This window comes from Meles meles, chromosome 5, assembly GCF_922984935.1.
Source record: "Meles meles chromosome 5, mMelMel3.1 paternal haplotype, whole genome shotgun sequence".
NCBI classification, from domain to species: domain Eukaryota; kingdom Metazoa; phylum Chordata; class Mammalia; order Carnivora; family Mustelidae; genus Meles; species Meles meles.
Window position 1 is genome coordinate 2,393,813 of NC_060070.1, and position 20,109 is coordinate 2,413,921.

The following is a 20,109-nucleotide window of genomic DNA, read 5'->3' on the forward strand; positions in this document are numbered from 1 at the left end:
GTCTGCCTCTCTGCCTGCTTGTGATCTCTGTCTGTCAAATAAATAAATAAAATCTTTAAAAAAAATACTAAAGAATATGGGCCTAAGACACGGAAGTTAATAACACACGGGACACACAGAGATCTGGACACGTGGCCAGGCCACAGGAGAGAGACACGAATCTCAGGTCTCGACTGGAGCAGGACGCCACAGAGCGTAACGGCCCTCGGGCTCCCACCGGCTTCTGGCTCTCCGGTCCACTGCTTCTTCCCAGGCTTCTGCTTCCTCCTGCGTGAGGTCGGGGACGGAGCCACCCGGGGACGCGTGGACAGGCCGTGCCCCGTACAAAGGGAGCAGCAGAAAGGGCCGCGGCCGCCCGCGCACCGGATGGCAAGGGTCCACCTTCATGCAGACCGACGTGTCGAGATCAGAAAGGCCGCCGGCAGCAGCGAGCGGTCCGGAGCTCTGGGCCCAAATCTTCAGAGAGTTGGTTGGAAAATTACTCATTTGGGTGTACGGTTGGCAAAAACACTGCGTCGGCCAGTGCTTTACATACGAGAACCCCCAAAATGGAGGAAGTGGGTATGGAGAAACAAGAAAAGAAGGGAAAAACCAGCCACAAACGTGGGGTGACTGCTTCTCTTCCTGCCACCTGGGGGAAGTGCACAGCTCATTACGGAGAAGCCAGACTTTCTATTATATTGGTGATTTGGCAGAGCCTAACCTCCCCGCCCCTCTGGGGAAGGGAGAACATCCTCTCCCTGCTGTTCCACGAAGGGAAGGAGACGAATCCGGGAAGGAGCCGCCCACTCTGGTTTCCCAGCTGCACCGTCCTGCCCCCGCACCCCCCCAGCAGGGAGCCCAGCCTCCATCCACGGCGCCTCGTCCACGGCTAGTGGCCCCCTCCCACATTTCCCGTCCATCTTCTGACCCCTGTTCTTGGTGACTGTGGCCCCGCGCGGAGGGCTACTCCTCCTGCGATCTTCGCCTCCAGACCACAGCCACGGTTGACTCGACAACCTCGTCTTCCCGACCCCGGGCCCACAGATATGCCACACACGTGGCCCTGAGCCAGCGTGGGTCCTTGAAGAGATGCTGCTCACCCACAGCCTCTGTGTGGAGGAAGGGGGGCCGTGGGATCCCGCGATGACCCAGACGCTCTTGTTCGAAACCACACAGAGGCCACTCCGAGGCTGGTGTGGTTGGCCACCCGTGGCCCACAGTTTCCATGGCCCCCCGGTCCCCAGAGCCCCGAGATTCGTCAAGAACACCCAGCTGTTCCCAGAGATTCCGATTTCTCCACGCCGACTCCCCAGGAGCAGCGCTCTTGGTAAAGGTGGCTTTTCCTGGTGTCGGTCCAGAGGGCAGTTCACGCACCTGCCACCGGCCGGCCCTGAGTCAGCTCAGACACCTGCCCGGAGGAAGGCCACACGTGCCACCGGGGACACGTGTCAGCTGAAGGCACGCGAAGCAGAAGGAGCCGCCCGAGACAGGTGCGGGCATCACGCACTCCGGGCACGGCGCCCAGAACACTCGGCTGTTTCAGGAACACTTCAGAAGTTCTAGAATTGAGAAGTTCTAAAAGTAGCTAGATTTGAGAACTACCAAGGTCAATGATAAAAAGGCCTTTTCCCTCCACGCTGAGTCTGTAGCTGAGCCTCGTACGCTTACACCTCGCCGTGTGTAACAGGTTCATTGAGAGGGACGACTGCTCTGAGGTTACTACTTTAAGCCTAAAACCAGTCTGAAAGGGTCAAACTATCATCAGACCTCAGTGGCTCCCATTCACAGCACTACTCTGTCCAGCCTCTCTCTCCCGGCCTCACTGCACGGCATTCCATGTATCCTGCCTCCCCAGATGGAAGAAAACCTGTTTGCTATTTTTTAATTTAAATTCAATGAACCGACACAGAGTACATCGTTAGTTTCGGATGTGGCGTTCAGTAATTTATCAATTGCATATACCCATTTGCTACGCATGCTTTAGTCAACAACCTTCTTTAAAAAATAATGATATGGAAACGATTTTTAATATCTACTTTATTTTCACTATTTCTGGTGCTTTCCAGTTCTTTGTGTAGATCCCAAGTTTCATTGGATACAATTTTCCTACAGCTCAGAGAACTGCCTTCCGCCTTTCCTGTCCCACACAGGCCCATCGGTAGTGAGTTTTCTCAGGTTTTGTCTTCAAAAGTATTTATTTTTTGCCTGCAATTTGGAAAATATTTTTACTCGGTATAGGATTCTGGGTTAATAGATTTTCTTTTCCTTTCATTTAAAAGGACCACACCGTTACCCTCTATCTTGCATCTTATCTAACAAGAGAAGTCTATCCTAACCGCCTTTCCTCTTCTGTGCCCGAGTGCTTTTTTCTTCTGGATGCATTCTCTTTTTTTAATATATGTTTTAATTTTATTCAATCCAGTTGATTTTTTTTAAGTGAGCTCCATGCCCAACATGGGGCTCCAACTCATGACCCTGAAACCGAGAGTCACAGGTTCCAGCAACTCAGCCAGCCAGGCGCCTCTCTGGTTGCATTCTGTATTTTCTCCCTTTTTTTTTGTTTTGTTTTGTTTTTAACAGTTTAATTATGGTATGTGTAGGTGGGTTTTTATTTTATTTGGGTTTTTTGTTTGTTTGGAGTTTTTTGTATTTATACTGTTGAGGTTCTCTGAACTTCATGTCTCTGACGTTTGTTGTCTTGCATTATTTTGGGAAAACTCTCAGCCCGATCTCTTTAAATACTTCTTATGCTGTGTTCCCTCTCTTTCACTCTGGACGTCTGTCGCACGTCTCTTAGATCTTTTCACGTTGTCCCATGGCTCTGAGATGCCTTGTTTGCTCTTGTCACTCTTGTCTTCTTTGATTGTCCCTGTTCGTGATTCCACGGGCCCGTCTTCAAGTTCATCCATCGTTCTCCCGCTGGGAGCGGTCTGCTGATGCGCCTGCCCAAGGAATTCCTCGTGTCTTGTACCAGTTTCTACTTCTGGCATTCTTGTTTGTCGCTTTCTTACCAACTCCCCTGCCTGTTGAGCTTCTCCCTCTGCTCATTGCTACTCTGTCTCCCTCTAGACAATCCGGCACTCGTCACAGTCTCGCTGAAGTCCCTTCTGAGAGCACCAGCCCCCGGCGCCTCTCGGTTCTGGTTCTGGTGATTGCTCTGCCCGCTGGAAATGAGCTGTTTCTGTGTCGTTATGTTTTGCTTTTCTTCTTCCAGTGTCAAAGCTTGATCGGCTGCTGAAAATCAGGCATAAAGAGCAGAGACTGAAGGAAGTGGCTTTTATGCCTATTAAAAAAAAACAAAACCTCATTTTTTGTGTGGTGTTAGGGACAAGAGAGTTGTTGATCTAGTTAGACCTTGAACTGGGTTTGAGTTTCACTTTGATTTAAATCATTACCTTCAAAGCACCACAGGTTTCCAAACCCTGCAGGGAGGGGCCGCCTCGCCCAAGGCTGGGGTGCTGGAGGGTTTTCCCAGGTCCCTATTCCTTCCCCACTCTCAGCCTAGCCCGTAAGCCTGTGCCGCTCCGGGGTCCCGCTCTCTGTCCCGGCCCCTCCTCAGAAGTACACAGCTCCCGCGTGTCAGCCATGCTCAGCTCTGGTGGGGGAAGGAGGGTTTTCCTGACGCTGAGTCTTAGGCAAACCCCGCGAATCTGTCCCTTGGGGTTAGGGTGTCATAAGCCTTCCTGCTCGTCTTTCCCATCGAAGCCGATCTCAGCCTCTTCTTTGTGGTTGGCCTCGGGAGGGAGAATCTTCCCTGTCCATTTCTCCGCAGTGCCGGGCTCGGGGCTGTCCTGGGATGGGAGGCATGATTGTTCTCTCGGGACTTCAAGGCTTTTGCTCATGGGCAGAAAAGGACAACGGGGAGTTGGCATCTATCTTCCAAGAGCCACGGATGACCTCATACAAGCCGGTGCGCCTTGGGGTGGGGGTGGGGGACTCTTTCAAGGCCTCCGCCCCACCACCAGACTCTCGTAGGACAGAGCCTGCTGGCAAGTGCAAACTCTCCCGCGACCCGGGCCTCCTGCTAGGCCAGGCCTGGTCTTTAAAACGGGCTGCTTTCTCTTACCTGCGGCACGGCATCGCCGCTTTCTCCTTTCTTGGCCACGTCTGGCCTAGTTGGTGCTTCCCATCTCTCCACAAAGGGGCTTTCCTCTCTCTGGGATCCAGCCCATGTCGTCGTCTTGCACACGAACCCTCTGAAGGTCTCGAGAGAAGCTGTGATTTGGTAGGCGACTTAGAGTTTTCTTTTTCTGTTTAAGATTTTGTTTGTTTATTTGTTTGGGGGAGAGAGAGAGAGAGGGTGCCCGAGCAGCGGGAAGGGCAGAGGGAGAAGCAGGCTCCCTGCTCACCAGGCTGAGAAGGTGCTACACCAAGGTCATGGCTGAGTGGGTTGGAAGGCGCACGGAGTCGTCTGAGGAGAGTGAGTAGACCGTGTCCCAGGACGGGCAGAAGCGGAAACCGGCGCCATCTCTCACGTGCAGAGCCAAAAATGTGAGAAAAAGCCATGAAGTTGCAAATCAAGGAAACACCCTTCCCGAGCAGATAGTAAGAATCAAAAGAAGGGCAGAGTCATGATTCCAGGAACCAGCCTGAGGACCGCCTGGGACTGGCGGCTCCCTCACCGGGGCTGCCCCAGCTCTCCGCGGCTGACCGAGTCAGAACTTCAAGTCCCGGTGTTAAACTGAGGGTCGGATGACGGGGACGGGAGAGGCTGACGGCATGTGGAAGCACCGGCGGCAGGAGAACGCTCAGAGCTTGTCTTCGGGTCCTGAGCCACAGGCTGCGTTGTTTGTGAGCCACTGACCTGTCCCCTGAGCACTTCCAGTTGTGGTGAGAGAAGAAAGAAAGTCATTTTCCTCTTAGCAGAGGTTTAAAGTTCAGGGGCCATGAAGCAGTCTTTAATGATTAGCTGTGCAAATGTCTGCTTTTACAGAAAAACCCAAGGGGGGGGGTGCCTGGGTGGTCAGTGGGTTAAGCCTCTGCCTTCGGCTCAGGTCATGATCTCAGGGTCCTGGGATCGAGTCCCGCATCGGGCTCTCTGATCGGCAGGAAGCCTGCCTCCCTTCTTTCTCTGCCTACTTATGATCTCTCTCTCTGTCAAATAAATAAATAAAATAAAATAAAAAATATAAATAAATAAAAATCTTTAAAGAAAAACTCAAAAGAAAAGAAAAGAAAAAAGGAAAGGAAAGGAAAGAAAAAACTTCAGAAAAGCATCATTTCTAAGTTTGAGAATGTGAGTTGCTCTGTGGACTGGTGCTTCCCAAACCCGAATGAGCACACAGATCCCCTGAAATGTGGTGAATTCGCAGGTTCTGATACCCTAGCCCTAGGCTGGGGCCTGAAAGTCCGCCCTCCCAACAAGGTCCGGGCGATGGGTTGCTGACACCGTGTGGAGGCGACGCTTTGAGCAGCAAGTTCTAGAACGGACGGCGAGAGCTGGGCAGCAAGTTCTAGGACGTACAGCGAGAGCTGGGCAGCAAGTTCTAGAATGGACGGCGAGAGCTGGGTGCGAGGACTTCCGGAGGAGCCGGGAGATCACAGCCCTGTCCGCACCAATGCGTCTGTGAGAGGCGGTGCTGACGGACGGGGGGGTTCACCTCCAGGGCCTGTGACTCAGACTCTTGGAAAGGGCCTCGCGGGGACCACGGGCAGGGACCCCTGGTCTCAGAGGCTGGCGGAGCACACGGCAGAAGGCCACTGGCCGCGCTGTGGGCGATAACACGCGTTTGTCAGGCACCGACCGACTCCCAGCCAGACGCTGACCCGGCATGTGCAGGCGTGTGAAACACCTTTTCCCAACGAAGGCGCCGTGCAAGTGAGCGTGTTCCCGTCCGCCTGGGGGATCCCACACTCGTGCTATTCATGATTCCGGGGGTCCTCCCTGCAGATTTCTAATCCTTGCCTAAGCCTGGGGCTTACCCTGCCAGCGATCACGCGGGCCCTGTCTCTCCACTACCGCGATCTCCCTGGTGTGTTTGCTGCCTGTGCCGTTCCGTGTGAAGACGCACGTCGGTCAGTAGACACGGCTTGGGCTAGAGCCGGCCGGACCTCCGCCGCCGCTCAGATCTGCTGAAGGCCGCACTGGCTCGGAAACGTGCACACTGGGGACACGGGGGTATTTAAAGAAAGGCCTGAAGACCAGTTTCCCAAAGCAACATAGGACTCCTGGGATCTTTTCAAATAACAGATCTGTTGGCACGAAAGTTGTCACCAAAAACAGTGTTTGCTGATGCTCTGAGTGGCGATACGGTCTATACGAAGCTGTTGTTGCTTCCTTAAACGTTATGTTACCAGCATCTCCGTGGCACAAACTACGTATTAAACGCTGAATCACTATTAGGAGCAATTATATTCTGGTTTTCATTTACAGATAAGATCTGTGACTTACAGGGCGCCTGGGTGGCTCAGTGGGTTAAGCCGCTGCCTTCGGCTCAGGTCATGATCTCAGGGTCCTGGGATCGAGTCCTGCATCGGGCTCTCTGCTTGGCAGGGAGCCTGCTTCCCTCTCTCTCTCTCTCTCTCTCTCTGCCTGCCTCTCTGCCTACCTGTGATCTCTCTCTGCCAAATAAATAAATAAAATCTTAAAAAAAAAAAAAAAGATCTGTGACTTACAGATAACTCTGTAACTTCTGGCTCCAAGTCTAGATCTTGATTTCTTTATGGGCTCCTAGGAGAAGGTATTCCAAAAGTCACTTTTAATCCAACCATAAAATGACGAGTCTTGCTTTGAATTTCTTCCGGGAATCAGAAAGTACCATCTGGTCTGACTTCCCAGCACTGAGGCTTTCACTGAACACCGGAGCCGTCTATCAGGGGGCCCGACTGGTGGGTTCCAGCGCCTGGCATTTCTGTTAGAGTTAGGGTTAGAGTTAGGGTTACGTCTGAGGGCTAATAGTCGGCGCACGTCCGTGTTTCTACCTCTCTGCCTTCTGAGTACAGTTGGAGTAGATTGCCGTCCTCCGCACACCACCACCCCCGGAGTTAGGCAGGAGCTGCCCCACGACCTGCTTTGTGTAATACAACGAGACAGGAGGAAGCAGGTCGCAGTCTGGCCAGGCCTTTCCATTCTCTCTTGTTCCGGAGAGCCTTGGATGGAGGGCAGCAGGGGGCAGCCCTGGGACGGACACATGGCCTGGGTAAGAAGTGGGGCCTCTTGTCACCGTGGCAGAATCCAGCCCTACCCTGACTGATGGGTAGGGTTCCTTCTCCTAAGGAACAGATCTGAAAAACTCCAAAGGTCAGCAAAGTTTTCCCTACAGAGAAATGGCCTTAAAAAGGTTCAAAACTCTTCCAGCCATCCTCAACCATCCTCTGGACGTGGGTCTCCGTGGCTCTACAGCTGTGTAAATGCTGGGGTCACCTTATTCCCTCCTGGCTTCGCTACGGGAGCGGGTTCCAGTCCCTAATAGGTGGCGCCACAAAGAGGGCGTTGGTAAGTCTTGGCAGCATGCGTGGGGGCCTGTTGTGTGCGGGGCACTCTGCATGGCTTCGCCCCCTTTCTCCCCCACACCGACGAGGAAATGCTGCGGATCAGGAAAGTGAAAGTGAGGCAGAGAAACCCGTGCCCCGGGTTTCAGGACCAGGAAGCCATGACACTGGGGTCAGAAGCAGGTCCTCCAGGGCACGTAGTGAATAGGGCGCTTACAGCGTCAGTCTGCTTCGACGCCGCATCCGGTCCCTGGAAGGCAGAACCTGTGGAGACGCTGGCTGCGTGTTGGTGACCCCCAAGTCATGAATGTCCTCACGTGCGGCTTAGGAACCGCAGGCTGGGGAGCTTGTGCCGCTGAGAATCGGAGACGCGTTAGAAGCCACAGAGGCGAGGAGGAGGGGGAGGAGGACGGCGAATGAGTACTGAGAACCTGCTGTGCCCTGGGGGTCGCTTTTCTGTTTATCGCTCACGAACTTTAGGCAGAGTAGGTGCTGTCTCCATCTGACAGATGCAGAAGCCCAGGCTTCGAGGGGGTGCGCCATGGGCCCCTGAGATGCCCAGCGCACATCAGAACTGGATTTCCATTCAAAATCTGCCCTCTGTGTAGTCATGCTCTTTCCCCATCACAGGGCAAGGGCGTAGAGGAACGGCAGGTCTGTCCGGAAATCCCTGGGACGACTGTGCGGCCGGACAGCTGCGCCGTGAGGAACCAGGCCACGGGGCCCTGGCGGAGAAGAGCTGAAGGCTCCCCGCCGCCCAGCCCGCAGGCCAGGCCCAGGCCGGAGGGCAGCTGCCTCGTCTCCCTCTCAGCCCTGACACAAGGCGCCCGAGTGTCCGGATCCTTTAAAGGAGAAATCAAAATGCAACTGCTTTTTTGATCAAGGGCTGAGGTTTCGTTTTCGAGAAGAAAGCCTACGAACACAGCGGCCAGTTTTCCCACCAAATCTGTTCTCCCTGTCTGTCCACACACGTGGTCACTCAGCTAGAGAACATGTTTCCCAAAGTTGGAGAATCAACTTGATTTCTAGAAGAGTTACTTTTAATTTCATTAAATTAATTCTTTAAACTAATTAAGGCACAAGGAAGGATTACTGCCATTTGGACAAAAACGATTCAAAACTTTAAGTTAAGAGATCTGTTAAGTAGGATTTATGAAATATTTGTCTCAATTATTCCACTTTAAAAGAGCGAGCAGAGAAAAGTGCTCTAGGTAAATGCCAGGTGAGGGAGGGCAGGGAAACAGGTCCTGATTCTGAGTCATGGACTTTCCCCTTCCCTTCTCAAACTGCCTCGGGCTGATGGCAAAAGCAGAGGTTTTCCAGTCCACCTCACCATCCTGGACCAAGTCTAACGGAGGTCGCCAGGACTGCACTGAGAGACAGCGTCCAGCCAGGTGACCCAGCCCTCCCACAGTCCCCGTAGGATGCAGAGTTCGTCCTTACCCAATGTCATTGCTTTGCCTCCAGCCCATTTCGCTGCCCCCGGTGCCCAACCCCCATCCAGCCCCTGGCATGGCTCATGTGGTTTCAGGGGTGGGCGATGGAGGTTCCTGCCCACAGCTGGAGTCTCTATACTGAACAGGTGACTTGCCCAGGAAGGGGGACGGGGAAGGAGTTGGCCCCTTTAAACAAGTGCCCCTGTGCAGAAATGGTGGACCAATGCTACCACCCAAATGTAATTCTCTCCTCTCTTTGGGCAAATGTTCAGTGGGGACTTTAGATATCCTTCTGACTGTGTTAGAAGAGGAAAGGAAAGGGAAGGAAGGGGAAAAAAAGAAGGAAGGAAGAAAGAAACATAGATTTCTCCCTCCTCCCTCAAAGATGAGGCAGCTCTGGGCCTCCACTGGCACCGCACAGAGACTGGTGCAAGAGAAGCAAAATGGGAGACAGCTACCCCCTCTCTGAGCACCGGGCATTCCATACCCTAGTCTTCGAGCCGGAAGTCCATGGTTTCCACTGGCAGTCTCTCTGCCCATACCCACTAACTCATCCCTTTCCTCACATCGGACAGCAGGCCCGCTGTACAAAATGAACAGTCTCGGTCACAAGGACCATTTCATGTTTCAATTAAGAGATTCTTTTTCCTTTTGAAAACATATGAGGACAATGTAATAACACTAAATACATTACTGAAAATCCTAAATCCACTACCCTAACCCAGAACTTCTCACTTCACCTTCCTGCATTTTTAAGCATACAAAATGACCTTCCAAATCTGTCTCAGTTTGTTTTTCCAAAACTATTTACTGAATCCCTATTGAATCCCAGGTACCGCACCACACTGGAAATATAAAGATATCCTTTTAACCCCTGCCATTGTCTTTATTTAGGAGGGAAACAGACAGAAAAGCCCGGGTGATTTTTTTGTTGTTGTTTGTTCAATTAGCCAACACAGAGTACATTGTTAGTTTTTGATGTAAGTGGTCAAAGGTTCGTTAGTTGTGTGTAACACTCGTGTGATGTGCTCATCACAGCGTGTGCCCTCCTTAATGCCCATCACCGGGGCACCCCATGCCCCCACCCTTTCTGTTCTGTAACCCTCAGTTTTGATCCCCAGAATCCAGAGTCTCTCATGGTTTGTCTCCCTCTCCAATTTCTTCCCATTCAGTTTTCCCTCCCTTTTCCTGTGGTCTTTTGCCCTATTCCTTATGTTCCACATATGAGCGAAACCATATGATTGGGGCACCTGGGTAGCTCAGTAGGTTAAGCATCTGCCTTCAGCTCAGGTCATGATCCCAGAATCCTGGGATCGAACCCTACATCGGGCTCCCTGCTCAGTGGGGAGCCTGCTTCTCCCTCTCTCTCTGCCTGCCTCTCTGCCTACGTGTGATCTCTTGCTCTCTGTGTCAAATAAATGAATAAAATATTTTAAAAAGAAACCATATGATAATTGTCTTTCTCTGCTTGACTATCTCACTCAGCATAATCTCCTCCACTTCCATTCATGTTGATGCAAATGGTGGGTATTCATCCTTTCCGGTGGCTGAGAAATATTCCATTGTATATATGAACCACATCTTCTTTATCCTTGAAAGTTATCTTGGTTGAAAGATATCTTGGTTCCTTCCACACTTTGGCTATTGTGGACATTGCTGCTATGAACATTGGGGTCCAGGTGTCCCTTCTTTTCATTACCTTTGTATCTTTGGAGTAAATACCCAGTAGTGCGATTGCTGGGTCATAGGGTAGCTCTATTCTCAGCGTCTTGAGGAATCTCCATGCTGGTTTCCAGAGTGGCTGCACCAGCTTGTATGTTCCCACCAGCAGTGTAAGCGGGTTCCCCTTTCTCCACATTCTCTCCAATGTTTGTTGTTTCCTGACTTGGTAATTTTAGCGATTCTGACTGGTATAAGGTAGTATCTCACCGTGGTTTTGACTTGTATTTCCCTGATGGCAAGTGATATGGAGCATTTTTTCATATGTCTGTTGGCCATCTGGATGTCTTCTTTGGAGAAATGTCTGTTCATGTCCTCTGCCCGTTTCTTGACTGGATTATTTGTTTTTGGGTGTTGAGTTTGTTAAGTCCTTTATAGATCTTGGATACCCACCCTTTATCTGATGTGTCATTCGCAAATATCTTCTCCCATTCCGTGGGTTGCCTTTTATTTTTGTTGACTGTTTCCTTGGCCTGAGTGATTTTTTTTTTAAGATTTTTGGGTTTTTTTATTTGTCAGAGATGAAGAGCACAAACAGGGGGAGCAGCAGGAAGAGGGAGAAGCAGGGTCCCTGCTGAGCAAGGAGCCCAATGCAGGACTTGACACCAGGACCCTGAGCCAAAGGTATATGCTTAACCCACTGAGCCACCCAGGTGCCCCAGTCTGAGTGATTTAAATGGTGGTAAGAGTTACCGAGGAAACAAGCACGGTGGCAAAGTGGTGGAGAGTGGGTGGCTGAGTGGCAGGGACCGCTTGTCCACGTATGTCCACCACATGAATTCAGCATGATTTTGTCAGGTTCTGTGTCTTTAAAGCCCTTTGAGAATCTAAAGAAATTACACTGTGTGTATAGACCCTCCAAGAATTAATGCATTTACATCAGCGAATCTTATCCAAACATGGGATAAATCTGTGTATTTGGGGATTCCCGTGTCCTTTCCAGCATAGGTATGAAGCTTTGATGAGTACTGCAAACCTATCACACTTAATCATGCACAGTTTGTATTTTAGTGCAAATAGGGGTCTATTTGGTGAAATGTCTCTAATGTTGTTCTAATGCTGTCTAATTTACTACAGTGTTTGCTGTGACTTTCCAGTACATCTCTTTAACCTGGATCATGGCATTAAGAATATGTTAACTTTTTTATAACAAAAGAAAAAGTCCCACTCAGTGTCTTAGTATGATTATCATTTTTGGTAAACAAGAACCATTTCCAGTGATGTGGGAAAAGAAACACCGAAGTGTAATCTTTAGTGGGTGGTTATTGCTATCCCTTACCACCCCCCACCTTATTTCTATTATTCCCCACCTACGTGATATTTTTATCTCTTCAAGTAATTCAGGAAAACTTGTATTTGATTGACCCCCATGAATAAGAAACTTTCTACTGGAACTTGTTTCTATTCATCACCCTTAGGAGCAAAGCAAACAACAACAACAACAAAAAACTTAATAGATGGATTTATTTTTATAAAATAGCGAGCACAGGACAGCCTCCTCATGGTATTGAAAGTATGAATAAATGAATGAATGTGACTTTTAACGACTATGTGGGGACACACGTGATTCCATAAAATGAGAATCTGTGTCATCTGGGGCGGAAGTTATAGCGGCTACTGAAAGAGTCAGCCTCCACACCTCTGCAATTGGGGGCACCTGGGTGGCTCTGTTGGTTGGGTGTCAGGCTCTTGAATTCGACTCAGGTCGTGATCTCGGGGTTGTAGCTTCAATTTCTGCATCAGGCTCTGCACCGGGCATGGGGTCTGCTTGGGATTCTGTCTGTCTCCCTCTGCCCCTCTCCCCTGCCACTCCCTTAGGGCCCTCATTGTCTCCCTCTCTTAAAAAACAAAAAACCTCTGTGACTTCGCACAGGAGAACTTCGGGAGACAGGGAATCGGCTCCATGCAGCCATTCAGGGCCCCAGGCTGCCCTCTCTGCTGGCCCCACCATTCTCCAGGGCCTACAAGCCCGACTCCAGAGGCTGCCAGCCCGGTAACACCTGGCAAGGGTTGCACTCAGATGCCGAATGCTGTGCTCCCCCTACAGCCACGCACCGACAGAATATCAGGCAATAACTGACACAGAGGACGAGGAGCCTGAATTCATGAAATGCCCTAAATCACTGAAGAAAAACATTAAAAATCTGGACACTCATCAAGACTATTAATGAATCTCCATTGCAAATACATTTTCCATTTTCAAGTCTCTGAACCTCTGGTGTGGAGAAAACACTCCGTCTGGGCGAGCGTGCCCACGCCCCGTCTTGTGAGCTGGGCTCCCCGCTTGGGAGCGTGGCTGAACGGGGACGGGGGCCTCGGCCTTGGGGCCGCTATTACATAAGAGCACACGCGCAGCACACACATTACTTCTGAAACCACAGAAGCCAAACCACAGTGGAAAATTCAGCTACTCTGAAAAGAAATAGCAAGATCATTTTCTGCAAAGTTTCCTACCTGGTCTGCATTCTCCTGGGGTGGCCTATATTTCTAGTGCATCTGAGAGCCCACATAGAGAGGAGTGAGTCTCTAGCAGAGAGGTGCATGTAGATGTCCTATTACCATGACTAAACCCGGGGACAGACGGCGTATGGTGCCCGCCTGGGACGAGAGCGGCGGAGGTCCTGGCGCTTGGACCTGGGGAGAGCTTTGTATTCCATCTCGCGGGCAGGCGGGGAGTAAGAGTGAGATATTAATGGATTTCACAAGACTGAAGGTGTCACTCCTTTTTCAGTGCAGAAAGAGCTCCCCGAGAATTCGAGTCGCTCAGGTTGGGGAGCAGACGTCACCCACAAAGACAGCTGGTTACGCACACAAATGCAGAGCATGAAGTATCCCACCCCCCGCCCCCGAGCCCAGCGTGCTCAGAACCGGGCTGGAGGGCACCGCTGCACACCGGGTCTGAAGCAAGTCCCGGAGGCGAGGGCACAGCACCCCGCGGCCCACCGGGTCAGGATGGCTCTGATGCCAGCAGCACAGAGGACCAAACGGCTCACCGGTCCCTCACCCAGGAAGCCCCCAACTCACCGTGCAGGGCTCAGAGCCCCCACAGGCACGTCCTCTCCTGCCATGGCCCGCCCCCGCCCCCACCCCGGCACCAGGCTCCTCCTCCAGCCACACCCGGACATCCCTCCTGCACCTGCTCTGGGGCTCGTCTCTGCCCCTCTTCTCTCCACCCTTGCTTGCCACAATGGATCAGCTTTTGGTCTTATAAAGTTCGTCAATGAAACACTATTTCCAGGTTTTTTGAGCCCTCAACTTGTTTTCTTCCTATGAAAAACATTTAAAATCTATCTGCAGTTTCTTAGGACACAGGCTGCCAGATATGTTTACACTCCTATGGGGGTTTAATGAATGAACCTCCACTGCAGATACATTTTCCACGTTCAAGTCCCTGAACTTGGTTCATCCCTTTCCTCACATCGGACAGCAGGCACGCTGTACAAAATGAACAGTCTCGGTCACAAGAACCACTTCATGTTTCAATTAAGAGATTCTTTTTCCTTTTGAAAACATATGAGGACAATGTAATAACACTAAATACATTACTGAAAATTCCTAAATCCACTACGTGGGACAAACAGCACTTCAAAAGACCCCATCTCCCGTGGTGATTGTCTCTTTAAGAACGGGAAGAGCTCTCGTTCTCCTGCCCCTGCTCCCAGGGACATAACTTGGACACGTGAGCTCGGTCAATGATGTTATTTTGCTTGTTGCCATCCCTGGGCATATCAAGAAGACAGAGTTGTTTAAATACCTAAATACGAATAGGAAAGCAAGTCGTTTTAGGCACAGTTTTTTCAAATTTCAGGAATCGCTCTAACTTTGAGCACAACGGCGCCTGTCCCCCCGAGGAGCCCCCTCCCTCCGTCTGGAGCAGCAGCGACGTGTCTGGTGGACCCCGCAGCCATCCCGCTGGGCTTCTCTACACGGTCGTGTTTTCCCCTGCCGGGTGGTTACGCCGCATAGACGGTACACCCACCACCACTCAGCCGCGTCGCTCGGGAGGTCCTAGAAGGTTGGGACTGGAGGCACTTCCCCCAAAGTGGCAAAGGAGAATTCTTAGTTTTAAATCTCACACCTGATTAGATGTTAGAGGAAGAATGGATGGGACTCCAGGCTCCCCGCCGCAGCCCCACAGACGGCCTGAGCCAGTGCCCTGGAGCTCTACAGCCCAGGGTGGAAACAGCAGGCCGGGGGCCAGCACCCACAGCGGGCCGGGGGCCAGCACCCACAGCGGTGGGAGAGGCAGGGTCCAGAGCAGTGCATCGCGGGAGGAGCTGGAGGCCCCGCGGGGTCCGGACGCTGTTACTCTGAGCGGACCCAGGCTCCCTTCCTCCAGGGGGACCTCTCCACCTCGCACGACCAGACACTCACATTCAGCACGTCCATTAGCTATTTCACCTGAAACACGTATTTTCATGGAAACTAGGCCAGTTGTTTTTTCCTGAGGCTTATTTCAACACCTCTGCTGACTTAGCACTTGAAGCTCAGAACATTTTGGTCACTTTCGAAGAAACAGCTAAATTTCACGAAACAGTTATTTGGTTTCATGGTAATGGGGGGGGTCAGTGAAGCGAAGCCATTCAGATGTTCCTTTACTCTGCTTTATCTTGACTGTACACCAGAGCCCTTCTCCCCTGGCGCAAGGCATGAGCAAAGAGAAGCTCCCATTTCTGAGAGAATTACGTTACAGAACCTCGCGGGTTAGCCAGGGGTTGACATTTCTTTCTGCGGGAAGGAGGGCTGGGGTGTAGGAAACCAGGTAGGCCGATCCAGAAGCCAGGGCCTCTCCGCACCTGCCATCCAACCCTGCCTCCAGCCACGGGGCTCCACAGCACACCCAGCAGGTCGTCCTTGGGACGGTCACCTTGCACGCTTCTGGTCTCTTGAGAGATCCCCACAGCTGTGAATGGTTGTCCACCAAGACCCACCTGGAGTCAGTGCCCCGCGTACACCCGGCTCAACAAAGTGCAAGACCAACCTGGGAGTGCCTGAGTCAACTCAGACACACCGCAACCGTGTCTACCCGTGAACAGGTGAGCTGGTCCAGGAAAGAGCTGCCCACGGGGCTCACTGTGGGCCTGCGGAAGCAGAGGAAGGTGGGCTCTGTTCTCTGCAGAGCTGGAAAGTGGAAGTTCACAAATGTCCCCATTTTCTGATTTCCCTTCCTCCCCTCTCCCTCTCCTCTTGCCTCCCTTCCTCACTTTATGGTCTCAGGTTCTTCAAAAGACCCAAAATTATATAAGGTAATAATTAGAACAGATAATTCTTGTGTTTGTAACAGGTAGAGAGGTAATAAGTAGAACAATAATAGCACAAAAAGAGAAAGAGGAGAGGGTCTAGAGCTATACAGCAGAGACATTTCCATCACTTAGTGGAAATAGCTTAGTGTGGACCTACGCAGATTCTGATTGATTGAGAAGGACACTGTGAGCCCCAGAGCAATCACTAAGAAAACACTTTAAAAATAGAGGGAGGACACCCGGGAAACTTGTTAAGAGAGTAGAAACTAAGAGTTCTCTTCACAAGCAGAAGTTTTTTTTCTTTTCTCTCTTTTGTGTCTATATGAGAAGATGGATGTTAGCTAAACCTGTCGTGATCACTTCACAAAACATAGACACATCAAACCATTATGCTGTACACCTTAAACTTACATAGTGTTACATGTCAATCATCCTCAATAAGACTGGAAAAATCTAGGGTGAAAATACAGTGAAAAAATAAGGAGTGAAAAATGTTACACTAGAAAATACGGCAAAAGAAAGCAGAAAAGGAAGAGAGAAACGAAACAGGCATGAGATGTATACGAAACAAAAATTAAAACTGCAGACATAAATCCAGACTGCCTTAATCACTACACTAAATGTGAATGGATCAAACAATCTAGTTGAAAGATAGAGGTAACCAGACGCCCTTTTTTTTTTAAATCCAACTACATGCTATCTACAGGAGACAAACTTTGGATTCAAAGGTACAAGTAGGTTGAAAGGAACTACCACCAAGCAAACAGCCACCCTAAGGCCAGAATGTCAGCCACAATGACTTTAAAACAAACAAAATTGCTAGTGGTAAAGAGGGACATTTTATAATAAAAAGGTCTCTCTCAGGAAGACGTGACCGTTACATATCTGCACCGAACAGCAGAGTTCCAAACTACAAGAAGCAAAAAGTAACAGAATTGAAGGAAGAAAGAGACAATTCAACAATAGTTGGAGATTTCAGTACCCCCACTTTCAATAAGGATAAAACAACTAAGATTTAGCTCAATAAGGAAACAGAAACCTTGAACAACACGACTAAAAAATTGGACCTAAAAACCATCTGTGGAACGCTGTGCCTAACAGCAGAAGACAAATTCTTGTCAAGTGCACATAAAATAATATACTCCAAATGCAAATCGAAACCACAATGTGGTACCACTTCACATGCATCAGAATAACTATATTTAAAAAAAAAAAGAGCTATTAACGAGCATTAGCGAGGCTGTGCAGAGACTAGAAACCTCATTCATAGCTGCTGGGGATGCAAAATGTTGCACCTGCTGGGGGATGCAGTTTGGCAATTCCTCGAAGCACTAAACAGAGTCATCACGGGACCCAGAAACTCCCCCTCTTTGTATGCACCCAAGAAAAAAGCTATACTCACACACACAAAAAAACTTGCACTGGAATGCTCTCAGCCGCAGTAGTCGCAGCAGCGAAACCTAGAAACACCCCATCTCCAGCAAGTTACAGACACCTCGAATACAGTGCATCCGCTCAAAGTCTCCTTTGGCTGTAGAAAGAAGTGAAGAGCTGACACCCACAGCAACACGGACAAGCCGTGAAGACACGATGCTCGGGGTCACGGAGGTGATACACCACAGCGTGTTATACGATCCCATCTAGAAGAGGTGTCCAGAGCTGACCATGCTGTAGATTCAGGGAGGGCTCGGGGTCACGGAGGCGATACACCGCAGCGTGTTACACGATCCCATCTAGAAGAGGTGTCCAGAGCTGACCATGCTGTAGATTCAGGGAGGGCTGTGGGGGGACTGCGAACGGGGGCGGGGGGCCTTTTTGGGTGATGCTAATCTTCCAGAATGGATTGTGGTGATGGCGGCACAAGTCTGGGAACTAAAAACTGCTGAATCGTACCCCTGACGCAGGTAAACTATACCAAGCGTGAGTTACATCTCACGGAAGCTGTCAAGGACCGGAAAGTGGGATGAGATGCGTTCTGGCCGGTAACACAGAGCCTCACCTGCTCCCGGCCCTGAAGTCTGCTTCGGCTGTTCCCCACTCGTCGCTTGCGAGCTTGTTCTTCGGTGAGTCATGCCCCGCAACCAGACTTGCAGAGAAAGTATGTTCATACTTCTGCATGGTTAGAGATTTCTGAACAAATTTTACTGGGACCTTGGACAAAGGACAAAGCTTACAGGTTACTAGACAGACACAGAGACTCCCCTCTGTTGTGCTCTGTGCTTACATTTCACAAGGACATCTAAGGGCTCCCACCTCCTGGAGAGAGGGGAGAGGAACAATACGTAAATACGTCCCCAGCTTCATATTGTTTGGGTTCCTCACCTACAACATAGACCCCCAGGATGGGTAAGTTGACGTCAGTTGGACCTTCACCACATGGCCACGAGAAAGAATCAGAGTGCCTAACACTATCTTCACAGTACATTTTTCCTATGTTGTTTTGATGTAGTTTTTGATAATACCTCTTCATATTAGAATGACTTTTTGAAAATCTCTATGGAGTTACATAATTTTACGCTAGAATAATTAAAATGGTTTCTCCATTACTGATATGTACTTTTGAAAATGTCATGCAAGTTTTAGAACTGTCAAATTTTGGAACATTCTTCTTCACTTGAGTATAGGATTTGTAGCATTTCAAATTTCCTCAGTGACGAGTGACATTTTAACATAAATGCTCTTTTAATGATCTTCATTCCCCAGTTTGTCATCGATGTCCTCAAGGTAATGGCATATTTTTATCTTTACCAATACTGTGTCAAATCCGCAGTATGTTTAAATATTTTTATATGTTTACATGATGCTCTCCTCTCATTAACTGATTATCAAATACTACAAGAGCCTATTCATTATTTATAATTGGAATTTAACTCATGAATTACTAGTTCTGGTATGATCTGAAAAGCACTCTGTTGTGATTAACGTCAGGATAATTTCTGACGGTTTGTCACGGAGATTCCTGACAGCATGAGTGAATAAGCGCACACTGGAGCCCGTCCCCAGCTCCATCACAACGTACTACCACTGAGAGTTGTTCTTTCGTCTCGAGAACAGAACTACAGTGCACTTTGAGGGGCTAAAATCACAGTGAAGAACGTAAGTTTTTATGGCACATGCATGTTTTGTAACTGCTCCGGGGGTTTCCACATCGATAGCATCCCAACTGTCCCCCCCAGGGACAGTGCAGTCCCAGGTCTGCGGCCGCTGCCAAGGATGGGAGGAAGTGGCGTCATCAATGCATCCCTCTGGGGGCAGCCCTGGCGAGGGGAAGCGATGTGGGACTTAGGCCCTGGGAGAGCAGCGGCAATTCCTCAGAAGCGGAACGGCCCCCCGAGGCTCTCTCCCCCGTTCCCTGCACATCCAGGTCCCACTAAGGCCGAGGACTCTGGCCTGCGTGATGGTTAGCAGGTTTCTGCTGAGCACGTGCTTATTGGCGACAATACTAGCTGGTCCACCAGCACGTGGAGGGCACTCGTCAGTCATCATCGGGGCTCCCCTCTGCGGTGGCTTCTGATGGCCCCTCTGCTGCCTGCCCCCGTGGCTGTGCCCCCCAGATGGCACTTCCCAGCTGGGTGACACCCTTCCTTCTCAGATGCTCCCTCGGCTGCTCTGTGCGATTCTGGCAGCCCTGGGCAGACCCGCCCGCCACCAGTGCTTCCGGGGGGCCGAGTTCAAAGACGTCAAAATGTCACGGTGCTGCCGGTCCTGTGGGACGCTCTCCTCCTCCTCCCAGGGGGCCCAGGGAGGGACCTTTCTTCCCTCCCTCCCTCCCCTTCTTCCCTCCGGTGGGCTTCTCAGCGGCCTGGCACGCAGCACACCTCTACTCCAGCGCTCAGTGCACAGCAGCACAGGTGTCTCCTGGATCCCCATCGCTGCGGCCACAGGAGGGCGACCTGTGGAGCAGGTGTGCGCCCGGCACCCCAAACCTCTGGAGAACCGCTGTTGGTGAGACTTGGCCCAGGACAGGGTGCTCAGAGAGTAAAAGCGAACAGGTGACGAGAACCCCCGCACTGGGGGAACGGAGAACACGTGCTTTCTCCCACGCGGACCCCGGAAGCGGAGGCGGGTGGAGCTGGAGGTGGGCGAGGGCAGTGCATCCAAGGCGGAGGCGGCAGGCGCAGGAGGGTCTGCAGACATGCGAGGCACAGAAGCCCGGGGCCCCGAGTGCTGGCACAGCGGGGCGAGTGCCACGGGCCACCACTCCGTCGCACAGACTTGCAGGACCCAAAGGAAATAAGGATGATGGAAATCGGTAGCCAGTGCCTGTCAACCGAGAAAGCCAAGTCGGCTTTCAGTGC